Source organism: Schistocerca gregaria, unplaced genomic scaffold (assembly GCF_023897955.1).
Source record: "Schistocerca gregaria isolate iqSchGreg1 unplaced genomic scaffold, iqSchGreg1.2 ptg000526l, whole genome shotgun sequence".
NCBI classification, from domain to species: Eukaryota; Metazoa; Arthropoda; class Insecta; order Orthoptera; family Acrididae; genus Schistocerca; species Schistocerca gregaria.
Genome location: NW_026061925.1, coordinates 11,877,568 through 11,889,710, shown reverse-complemented (window position 1 = coordinate 11,889,710; position 12,143 = coordinate 11,877,568).

Here is a 12,143-nt window from a genome sequence, read left to right as displayed (position 1 = left end):
TAAAAACCTGAGAAATCCGTCCGTTTTCGTCATTTGTTATGGAATCAACTTAAAGCCAGATCGTCACATTGGCCGCTCTTCTCTCTGAAACGGTTGTACTTACCGTCTGCAAAGCTATGTCGCGTGCTGCGTTACGCGGAGACACTAAAATCACCACAGTAGAACACAGATGAAGTTTCTAAGTTGATGTAATAGCCAGTAAGAAGTAGTAAAATTCAAGTTTTAGGTATCGACTATTGACTTTTTAGCTGGCTTTGATGCCTTGGACATGAGCTAGGACCTTAACATTCAGTATGAACGGAGGACTAGCAGCCGCGTTGCATGGGAGAATGTGAAAAGTGTTCATATGTAGTAAAAACCTGAGAAATCCGTCCGTTTTTGTCTTTTGGTATGGAATCAATTTAAAGCCAGATCGTCATATTGGCCGCTCATCTCTCTGAAACGGTTGTACTTATCGTCTGCAAACCTATGTCGCGTGCTGCGGTATGTGGAGACACTAAAAGCACCATAGTAGAACACAGATGAAGCTTCTAAGTTGATGTAATAGCCAGTAAGAATTAGTACGATTCAAGTTTTAGGTATCGATTATTGACTTTTTAGCTGGCTTTGGTGCCTTGGACATGAGCTAGGACCATAAGATTCTGCATGAAAGGAGGACCAGCAGCGGAGTTCCACGGTAGAATGTGAAAAGTGTTCATATGTAGTAAAAACCTGAGAAATCCGTCCGTTTTCGTCATTTGTTATCGAATCGACTTAAAGCCAGATCATCACATTGGCCGCTCTTCTCTCTGAAACGGTTGTACTTATCGTCTGCAAAGCTATGTCGCGTGCTGCGTTACGTGGAGACACTAAAATCACCACAGTAGAACACAGATGAAGCTTCTAAGTTGATGTAATAGCCAGTAAGAAGTAGTAAAATTCAAGTTTTAGGTATCGACTATTGACTTTTTAGCTGGCTTTGACGCCTTGGACATGAGCTAGGACCTTAAGATTCAGTATGAAAGGAGGACTAGCTGCCGCGTTGCATGGGAGAATGTGAAAAGTGTTCATATATAGTAAAAACCTGAGAAATCCGTCCGTTTTCGTCATTTGTTATCGAATCGACTTAAAGCCAGATCGTCACATTTTCCGCTCTTCTCTCTGAAACGGTTGTACTTATCGTCTGCAAAGCTATGTCGCGTGCTGCGGTATACGGAGACACTAAAATCAGCACAGTGGAACACAGATGAAGCTTCTAAGTTGATGTAATAGCCAGTAAGAAGTAGTACAATTCAAATTTTTGGTATCGAATATTGACTTTTTAGCTGGCTTTGATGCCTTGGACATGACCTAGGACCTTAAGATTCTGCATGAAAGGAGGATTAGCAGCCGAGTTGTACGGGAGAATGTGAAAAGTCTTCATATGTAGTAAAAACCTGAGAAATCCGTCCGCTTTCGTCATTTGTTAAGGAATCGACTTAAAGCCAGATCGTCACATTGCCGCTCTTCTCTCTGAAACGGTTGTACTTATCGTCTGCAAAGCTATGTCGCGTGCTGCGTTATGCGGAGACACTAAAAGCACCATAGTAGAACACAGATGAAGCTTCTAAGTTGATGTAATAGCCAGTAAGAAGTAGTACAATTCAAGTTTTAGGTTCTGATTATTTACTTTTTAGCTGGCTTTGGTGCCTTGGACATGAGCTGGGACCTTAAGATTCTGCATGAAAGGAGGACTAGCAGGCGAGTTGTACGGGAGAAAGTGAGAAGTGTTCATATGTAGTAAAAACCTGAGAAATCCGTCCGTTTTCGTCATTTGTTATCGAATCGACTTAAAGCCAGATCGTCACATTGGCCGCTCTTCTCTCTGAAACGGTTGTACTTATCGTCTGCAAAGCTATGTCGCGTGCTGCGGTATGCGGCGACACTAAAAGCACCATAGTAGAACACAGATCAAGCTTCTAAGTTGATGTAATAGCCAGTAAGAAGTAGTACAATTCAAGTTTTAGGTATCGATTATTGACTTTTTAGCTGGCTTTGGTGCCTTGGACATGAGCTAGGACCTTAAGATTCTGCATGAAAGGATGACTAGCAGCCGAGTTGCACGAAAGAATGTGAAAGGTGTTCATATGTAGCAAAAATCTGAGAAATACGTCCGTTTTCGTCATTTGTTATCGAATCGACTTAAAGCCAGATCGTCACATTGGCCGCTCTTCTCTCTGAAACGGTTGTACTTATCGTCTGCAAAGCTATGCCGCGTGCTGCGTTATGCGGAAACACTAAAGTCACCATAGTGGAACACAGATGAAGCTTCTAAGTTGTGTAATAGCCAGTAAGAAGTGGTACAATTTACGTTTTAGGTATCGATTATTGACTTTTTAGCTGGCTTTGGTGCCTTGGACATGAGCTAGGACCTTAAGATTCTGCATGAAACGAGGACCAGCAGCGGAGTTGCACGGTAGAATGTGAAAAGTGTTCATATGTAGGAAAAACCTGAGAAATCCGTTCGTTTTCGACATTTGTTATCGAATCGACTTAAAGCCAGATAGTCACATTGGCCGCTCTTCTCTCTGAAACGGTTGTACTTATCGTCTGCAAAGCTATGTCGCGTGCTGCGGTATGCGGTGACACTAAAAGCACCATAGTATAACACAGATGAAGCTTCTAAGTTGATGTAATAGCCAGTAAGAAGTAGTACAATTCAAGTTTTAGGTATCAATTATTGCCTTTTTGCTGGGTTTGATGCCTTGGACGTGAGCTAGAACCTTAAGATTATGCATGAAAGGAGGACTAGCAGCCGAGTTGCACGGGAGAATGTGAAAAGTGTTCATATGTAGTAAAAACCTGAGAAATCCGTCCGTTTTCGTCATTTGTTATGGAATCGACTTAAAGCCAGATCGTCACATTGCCGCTCTTCTCTCTGAAACGGTTGTACTTATCGTCTGCAAAGCTATGTCGCGTGCTGCGTTATGCGGAGACACTAAAAGCACCATAGTAGAACACAGATGAAGCTTCTAAGTTGATGTAATAGCCAGTAAGAAGTAGTACAATTCAAGTTTTAGGTTCTGATTATTTACTTCTTAGCTGGCTTTGGTGCCTTGGACATGAGCTGGGACCTTAAGATTCTGCATGAAAGGATGACTAGCAGGCGAGTTGTACGGGAGAAAGTGAGAAGTGTTCATATGTAGTAAAAACCTGAGAAATCCGTCCGTTTTCGTCATTTGTTATCGAATCGACTTAAGGCCAGATCGTCACATTGGCCACTCTTCTCTCTGAAACGGTTGTACTTATCGTCTGCAAAGCTATATCGCGTGCTGCGGTATGCGGAGACAATAAAAGCACCATAGTAGAACACAGATGAAGCTTCTAAGTTGATGTAATAGCCAGTAAGAAGAAGTACAATTCAAGTTTTAGGTATCGATTATTGACTTTTTAGCTGGCTTTGATGCCTTGGACATGAGCTAGGACCTTAAGATTCAGTATGAAAGGAGGACTAGCAGCCGCGTTGCATGGGAGAATGTGAAAAGTGTTCATATGTAGTAAAAACCTTAGAAATCCGTCCGTTTTCGTCATTTGTTATCGAATCGACTTAAAGCCAGATCGTCACATTTTCCGCTCTTTTCCCTGAAACGGTTGTACTTAACGTCTGCAAAGCTATGTCGCGTGCTGCGGTATGCGGAGACACTAAAAGCACCATAGTAGAACACAGATGAAGCTTCTAAGTTGATGTAATAGCCAGTAAGAAGTAATACAATTCACGTTTTAGGTATCGTTATTGACTTTTTAGCTGGCTTTGGTGCCTTGGGCATTAGCTAGGACCTTAAGATTCTGCATGAAAGGAGGACTAGCAGCCGAGTTGCACGGGAGAATGTGAAAAGTGTTCATATGTAGTATAAACCTGAGAAATACGTCCGTTTTCGTCATTTGTTATCGAATCGACTTAAAGCCAGATCGTTACATTGGCCGCTCTTCTCTCTGAAACGGTTGTACTTATCGTCTGCAAAGCTATGTCGCGTGCTGCGTTATACGGAGACACTAAAATCAGCACAGTGGAACACAGATGAAGCTTCTAAGTTGATGTAATAGCCAGTAAGAAGTAGTACAATTCAAATTTTAGGTATCGAATATTGACTTTTTAGCTGGCTTTGATGCCTTGGACGTGAGCTAGGACCTTAAGATTCAGTATGAAAGGAGGACTAGCAGCCGAGTTGCATGGGAGAATGTGAAAAGTGTTCAAATGTAGTAAAAACCTGAGAAATCCGTCCGTTTTCGTCATTTGGTATGGAATCAACTTAAAGCCAGATCGTCACATTGGCCGCTCTTCTCTCTGAAACGGTTGTACTTATCGTCTGCAAAGCTATGTCGCGTGCTGCGTTACGTGGAGACACTAAAATCACCACAGTGGAACACAGATGAAGCTTCTAAGTTGATGTAATAGCCAGTAAGAAGTAGTACAATTCAAGTTTTAGGTATAGACTATTGACTTTTTAGCTGGCTTTGATGCCTTGGACATGAGCTAGGACCTTAAGATTCAGTATGAAAGGAGGACTAGCTGCCGCGTTGCATGGGAGAATGTGAAAAGTGTTCATATGTAGTAAAAACCTGAGAAATCCGTCCGTTTCGTCATTTGTTATCGAATCGACTTAAAGCCAGATCGGCACATTGGCCGCTCTTCTCTCTGAAACGGTTGTACTTATCGTCTGCAAAGCTATGTCGCGTGCTGCGGTATGCGGAGACACTAAAAGCACCATAGTAGAACACAGATGAAGCTTCTAAGTTGATGTAATAGCCAGTAGGAAGTAGTACAATTCAAGTTTTAGGTATCGATTATTGACATTTTAGCTGGCTTTGGTGCCTTGGACATAAGCTAGGACCTTAAGATTCTGCATGAAAGGAGGATTAGCAGCCGAGTTGTACGGGAGAATGTGAAAAGTTTTCATATGTAGTAAAAACCTGAGAAATCCGTCCGTTTTCGTCATTTGTTAAGGAATCGACTTAAAGCCAGATCGTCACATTGCCGCTCTTCTCTCTGAAACGGTTGTACTTATCGTCTGCAAAGCTATGTCGCGTGCTGCGGTATGCGGAGACACTAAAAGCACCATAGTAGAACACAGATCAAGTTTCTAAGTTGATGTAATAGCCAGTAAGAAGTAGTACAATTAAAGTTTTAGGTATCGATTATTGACTTTTTAGCTGGCTTTGGTGCCTTGGACATGAGCTAGGACCTTAAGATTCTGCATGAAAGGATGACTAGCAGCCGAGTTGCACGAAAGAATGTGAAAGGTGTTCATATGTAGCAGAAATCTGAGAAATACGTCCGTTTTCGTCATTTGTTATCGAATCGACTTAAAGCCAGATCGTCACATTGGCCGCTCTTCTCTCTGAAACGGTTGTACTTATCGTCTGCAAAGCTATGCCGCGTGCTGCGTTATGCGGAAACAGTAAAGTCACCATAGTGGAACACAGATGAAGCTTCTAAGTTGTGTAATAGCCAGTAAGAAGTTGTATAATTTACGTTTTAGGTATCGATTATTGACTTTTTAGCTGGCTTTGGTGACTTGGACATGAGCTAGAACCTTAAGATTCTGCATGAAACGAGGACCAGCAGCGGAGTTGCACGGTAGAATGTGAAAAGTGTTCATATGTAGGGAAAACCTGAGAAATCCGTTCGTTTTCGACATTTGTTATCGAATCGACTTAAAGCCAGATCGTCACATTGGCCGCTCTTCTCTCTGAAACGGTTGTACTTATCGTCTGCAAAGCTATGTCGCGTGCTGCGGTATGCGGCGACACTAAAAGCACCATAGTAGAACACAGATCAAGCTTCTAAGTTGATGTAATAGCCAGTAAGAGGTAGTACAATTCAAGTTTTAGGTATCGATTATTGACATTATAGCTGGCTTTGGTGACTTGGACATGAGCTATGACCTTAAGATTCTGCATGAAAGGAGTATTAGCAGCCGAGTTGCACGGGAGAATGTGAAAAGTGTTCATATGTAGTAAAAACCTGAGAAATCCGTCCGTTTTCGTCATTTGTTATGGAATCGACTTAAAGCCATATCGTCACATTGCCGCTCTTCTCTCTGAAACGGTTGTACTTATCGTCTGCAAAGCTATGTCGCGTGTTGCGTTATGCGGAGTCACTAAAATCACCATAGTATAACACAGATGAAGCTTCTAAGTTGATGTAATAGCCAGTAAGAAGTAGTACAATTCAAGTTTTAGGTATCAATTATTGCCTTTTTGCTGGCTTTGATGCCTTGGACGTGAGCTAGAACCTTAAGATTATGCATGAAAGGAGGACTAGCAGCCGAGTTGCACGGGAGAATGTGAAAAGTGTTCGTATGTAGTAAAAACCTTAGAAATTCGTCCGTTTTCGTCAATTTGTTATTGAATCGACTTAAAGCCAGATCGTCACATTGGCCGCTCTTCTCTCTGAAACGGTTGTACTTATCGTCTGCAAAGCTATGTCGCGTGCTGCGTTATGCGGAGACACTAAAATCAGCACAGTGGAACACAGATGAAGCTTCTAAGTTGATGTAATAGCCAGTAAGAAGTAGTACAATTCAAATTTTAGGTATCGATTATTGACATTTTAGCTGGCTTTGATGCCTTGGACATGAGCTAGGATCTTAAGATTCAGTATGAAAGGAGGACTAGCAGCCGAGTTGCATGGGAGAATGTGAAAAGTGTTCAAATGTAGTAAAAACCTGAGAAATCCGTCCGTTTTCGTCATTTGTTATGGAATCAACTTAAAGCCAGATCGCCACATTGGCCGCTCTTCTCTCTGAAACGGTTGTACTTATCGTCTGCAAAGCTATGTCGCGTGCTGCGTTACGCGGAGACACTAAAATCACCACAGTGGAACACAGATGAAGCTTCTAAGTTGATGTAATAGCCAGTAAGAAGTAGTACAATTCAAGTTTTAGGTATCGACTATTGACTTTTTAGCTGGCTTTGATGCCTTGGACATGAGCTAGGACCTTAAGATTCAGTATGAAAGGAGGACTAGCAGCCGCGTTGCATGGGAGAATGTGAAAAGTGTTCATATGTAGTAAAAACCTGAGAAATCCGTCCGTTTCGTCATTTGTTATCGAATCGACTTAAAGCCAGATCGGCACATTGGCCGCTCTTCTCTCTGAAACGGTTGTACTTATCGTCTGCAAAGCTATGTCGCGTGCTGCGGTATGCGGAGACACTAAAAGCACCATAGTAAAACACAGATGAAGCTTCTAAGTTGATGTAATAGCCAGTAGGAAGTAGTACAATTCAAGTTTTAGGTATCGATTATTGACATTTTAGCTGGCTTTGGTGCCTTGGACATAAGCTAGGACCATAAGATTCTGCATGAAAGGAGGACTAGCAGCCGAGTTGTACGGGAGAATGTGAAAAGTTTTCATATGTAGTAAAAACCTGAGAAATCCGTCCGTTTTCGTCATTTGTTAAGGAATCGACTTAAAGCCAGATCGTCACATTGCCGCTCTTCTCTCTGAAACGGTTGTACTTATCGTCTGCAAAGCTATGTCGCGTCCTGCGTTATGCGGAGACACTAAAAGCACCATAGTAGAACACAGATGAAGCTTCTAAGTTGATGTAATAGCCAGTAAGAAGTAGTACAATTCAAGGTTTAGGTTCTTATTATTTACTTTTTAGCTGGCTTTGGTGCCTTGGACATGAGTTGGGACCTTAAGATTCTGCATGAAAGGAGGACTAGCAGGCGAGTTGTACGGGAGAAAGTGAGAAGTGTTCATATGTAGTAAAAACCTGAGAAATCCGTCCGTTTTCGTCATTTGTTATCGAATCGACTTAAAGCCAGATTGTCACATTGGCCGCTCTTCTCTCTGAAACGGTTGTACTTATCGTCTGCAAAGCTATGTCGCGTGCTGCGGTATGCGGCGACACTAAAAGCACCATAGTAGGACACAGATCAAGCTTCTAAGTTGATGTAATAGCCAGTAAGAAGTAGTACAATTAAAGTTTTAGGTATCGATTATTGACTTTTTAGCTGGCTTTGGTGCCTTGGACATGAGCTAGGACCTTAAGATTCTGCATGAAAGGATGACTAGCAGCCGAGTTGCACGAAAGAATGTGAAAGGTGTTCATATGTAGCAGAAATCTGAGAAACACGTCCGTTTTCGTCATTTGTTATCGAATCGACTTAAAGCCAGATCGTCACATTGGCCGCTCTTCTCTCTGAAACGGTTGTACTTATCGTCTGCAAAGCTATGCCGCGTGCTGCGTTATGCGGAAACAGTAAAGTCACCATAGTGGAACACAGATGAAGCTTCTAAGTTGTGTAATAGCCAGTCAGAAGTTGTATAATTTACGTTTTAGGTATCGATTATTGACTTTTTAGCTGGCTTTGGTGACTTGGACATGAGCTAGGACCTTAAGATTCTGCATGAAACGAGGACCAGCAGCGGAGTTGCACGGTAGAATGTGAAAAGTGTTCATATGTAGGGAAAACCTGAGAAATCCGTTCGTTTTCGACATTTGTTATCGAATCGACTTAAAGCCAGATCGTCACATTGGCCGCTCTTCTCTCTGAAACGGTTGTACTTATCGTCTGCAAAGCTATGTCGCGTGCTGCGGTATGCGGCGACACTAAAAGCACCATAGTAGAACACAGATCAAGCTTCTAAGTTGATGTAATAGCCAGTAAGAGGTAGTACAATTCAAGTTTTAGGTATCGATTATTGACATTATAGCTGGCTTTGGTGACTTGGACATGAGCTATGACCTTAAGATTCTGCATGAAAGGAGTATTAGCAGCCGAGTTGCACGGGAGAATGTGAAAAGTGTTCATATGTAGTAAAAACCTGAGAAATCCGTCCGTTTTCGTCATTTGTTATGGAATCGACTTAAAGCCATATCGTCACATTGCCGCTCTTCTCTCTGAAACGGTTGTACTTATCGTCTGCAAAACTATGTCGCGTGCTGCGGTATGCGGAGACACAAAAACCACCATAGTAGAACACAGATGAAGCTTCTAAGTTGATGTAATAACCAGTAAGAAGTAGTACAATTCAAGTTTTACGTATCGATTATTGCCTTTTTGCTGGCTTTGATGCCTTGGACATGAGCTAGAACCTTAAGATTCTGCATGAAAGGAGGACTAGCAGCCGAGTTGCACGGGAGAATGTGAAAAGTGTTCATATGTAGTAAAAACCTGAGAAATCCGTCCGTTTTCGTCATTTGTTATGGAATCAACTTAATGCCAGATCGTCACATTGGCCGCTCTTCTCTCTGAAACGGTTGTACTTATCGTCTGCAAAGCTATGTAGCGTGCTGCGTTACGCGGAGACACTAAAATCACCACAGTGGAACACAGATGAAGCTTCTAAGTTGATGTAATAGCCAGTAAGAAGTAGTAAAATTCAAGTTTTAGGTATCGACTACTGACTTTTTAGCTGGCTTTGATGCCTTGGACATGAGCTAGGACCTTAAGATTCAGTATGAAAGGAGGACTAGCAGCCGCGTTGCATGGGAGAATGTGAAAAGTGTTCATATGTAGTAAAAACCTGAGAAATCCGTCCGTTTTCGTCTTTTGGTATGGAATCAACTTAAAGCCAGATCGTCATATTGGCCGCTCTTCTCTCTGAAACGGTTGTACTTATCGTCTGCAAACCTATGTCGCGTGCTGCGGTATGTGGAGACACTAAAAGCACCATAGTAGAACACAGATGAAGCTTCTAAGTTGATGTAATAGCCAGTAAGAATTAGTACGATTCAAGTTTTAGGTATCGATTATTGACTTTTTAGCTGGCTTTGGTGCCTTGGACATGAGCTAGGACCATAAGATTCTGCATGAAAGGAGGACCAGCAGCGGAGTTCCACGGGAGAATGTGAAAAGTGTTCATATGTAGTATAAACCTGAGAAATCCGTCCGTTTTCGTCATTTGTTATGGAATCAACTTAAAGCCAGATCGTCACATTGGCCGCTCTTCTCTCTGAAACGGTTGTACTTATCGTCTGCAAAGCTATGTCGCGTGCTGCGTTACGCGGAGACACTAAAATCACCACAGTAGAACACAGATGAAGCTTCTAAGTTGATGTAATAGCCAGTAAGAAGTAGTAAAATTCAAGTTTTAGGTATCGACTATTGACTTTTTAGCTGGCTTTGATGCCTTGGACATGAGCTAGGACCTTAAGATTCAGTATGAAAGGAGGACTAGCAGCCGCGTTGCATGGGAGAATGTGAAAAGTGTTCATATGTAGTAAAAAAATGAGAAATCCGTCCGTTTTCGTCTTTTGGTATGGAATCAACTTAAAGCCAGATCGTCATATTGGCCGCTCTTCTCTCTGAAACGGTTGTACTTATCGTCTGCAAACCTATGTCGCGTGCTGCGGTATGTGGAGACACTAAAAGCACCATAGTAGAACACAGATGAAGCTTCTAAGTTGATGTAATAGCCAGTAAGAATTAGTACGATTCAAGTTTTAGGTATCGATTATTGACTTTTTAGCTGGCTTTGGTGCCTTGGACATGAGCTAGGACCATAAGATTCTGCATGAAAGGAGGACCAGCAGCGGAGTTCCACGGGAGAATGTGAAAAGTGTTCATATGTAGTAAAAACCTGAGAAATCCGTCCGTTTTCGTCATTTGTTATCGAATCGACTTAAAGCCAGATCATCACATTGGCCGCTCTTCTCTCTGAAACGGTTGTACTTATCGTCTGCAAAGCTATGTCGCGTGCTGCGTTACGCGGAGACACTAAAATCACCACAGTAGAACACAGATGAAGCTTCTAAGTTGATGTATTAGCCAGTAAGAAGTAGTAAAATTCAAGTTTTAGGTATCGACTATTGACTTTTTAGCTGGCTTTGATGCCTTGGACATGAGCTAGGACCTTAAGATTCAGTATGAAAGGAGGACTAGCAGCCGCGTTGCATGGGAGAATGTGAAAAGTGTTCATATATAGTAAAAACCTGAGAAATCCGTCCGTTTTCGTCATTTGTTATCGAATCGACTTAAAGCCAGATCGTCACATTTTCCGCTCTTTTCCCTGAAACGGTTGTACTTAACGTCTGCAAAGCTATGTCGCGTGCTGCGGTATGCGGAGACACTAAAAGCACCATAGTAGAACACAGATGAAGCTTCTAAGTTGATGTAATAGCCAGTAAGAAGTAATACAATTCACGTTTTAGGTATCGATTATTGACATTTAGCTGGCTTTGGTGCCTTGGACATTAGCTAGGACCTTAAGATTCTGCATGAAAGGAGGACTAGCAGCCGAGTTGCACGGGAGAATGTGAAAAATGTTCATATGTAGTATAAACCTGAGAAATACGTCCGTTTTCGTCATTTGTTATCGAATCGACTTAAAGCCAGATCGTCACATTGGCCGCTCTTCTCTCTGAAACGGTTGTACTTATCGTCTGCAAAGCTATGTCGCGTGCTGTGGTATACGGAGACACTAAAATCAGCACAGTGGAACACAGATGAAGCTTCTAAGTTGATGTAATAGCCAGTAAGAAGTAGTACAATTCAAATTTTTGGTATCGAATATTGACTTTTTAGCTGGCTTTGATGCCTTGGACATGACCTAGGACCTTAAGATTCTGCATGAAAGGAGGATTAGCAGCCGAGTTGTACGGGAGAATGTGAAAAGTCTTCATATGTAGTAAAAACCTGAGAAATCCGTCCGTTTTCGTCATTTGTTAAGGAATCGACTTAAAGCCAGATCGTCACATTGCCGCTCTTCTCTCTGAAACGGTTGTACTTATCGTCTGCAAAACTATGTCGCGTGCTGCGTTATGCGGAGACACTAAAAGCACCATAGTAGAACACAGATGAAGCTTCTAAGTTGATGTAATAGCCAGTAAGAAGTAGTACAATTCAAGTTTTCGGTTCTGATTATCTACTTTTTAGCTGGCTTTGGTGCCTTGGACATGAGCTGGGACCTTAAGATTCTGCATGAAAGGAGGACTAGCAGGCGAGTTGTACGGGAGAAAGTGAGAAGTGTTCATATGTAGTAAAAACCTGAGAAATCCGTCCGTTTTCGTCATTTGTTATCGAATCGACTTAAAGCCAGATCGTCACATTGGCCGCTCTTCTCTCTGAAACGGTTGTACTTATCGTCTGCAAAGCTATGTCGCGTGCTGCGGTATGCGGCGACACTAAAAGCACCATAGTAGAACACAGATCAAGCTTCTAAGTTGATGTA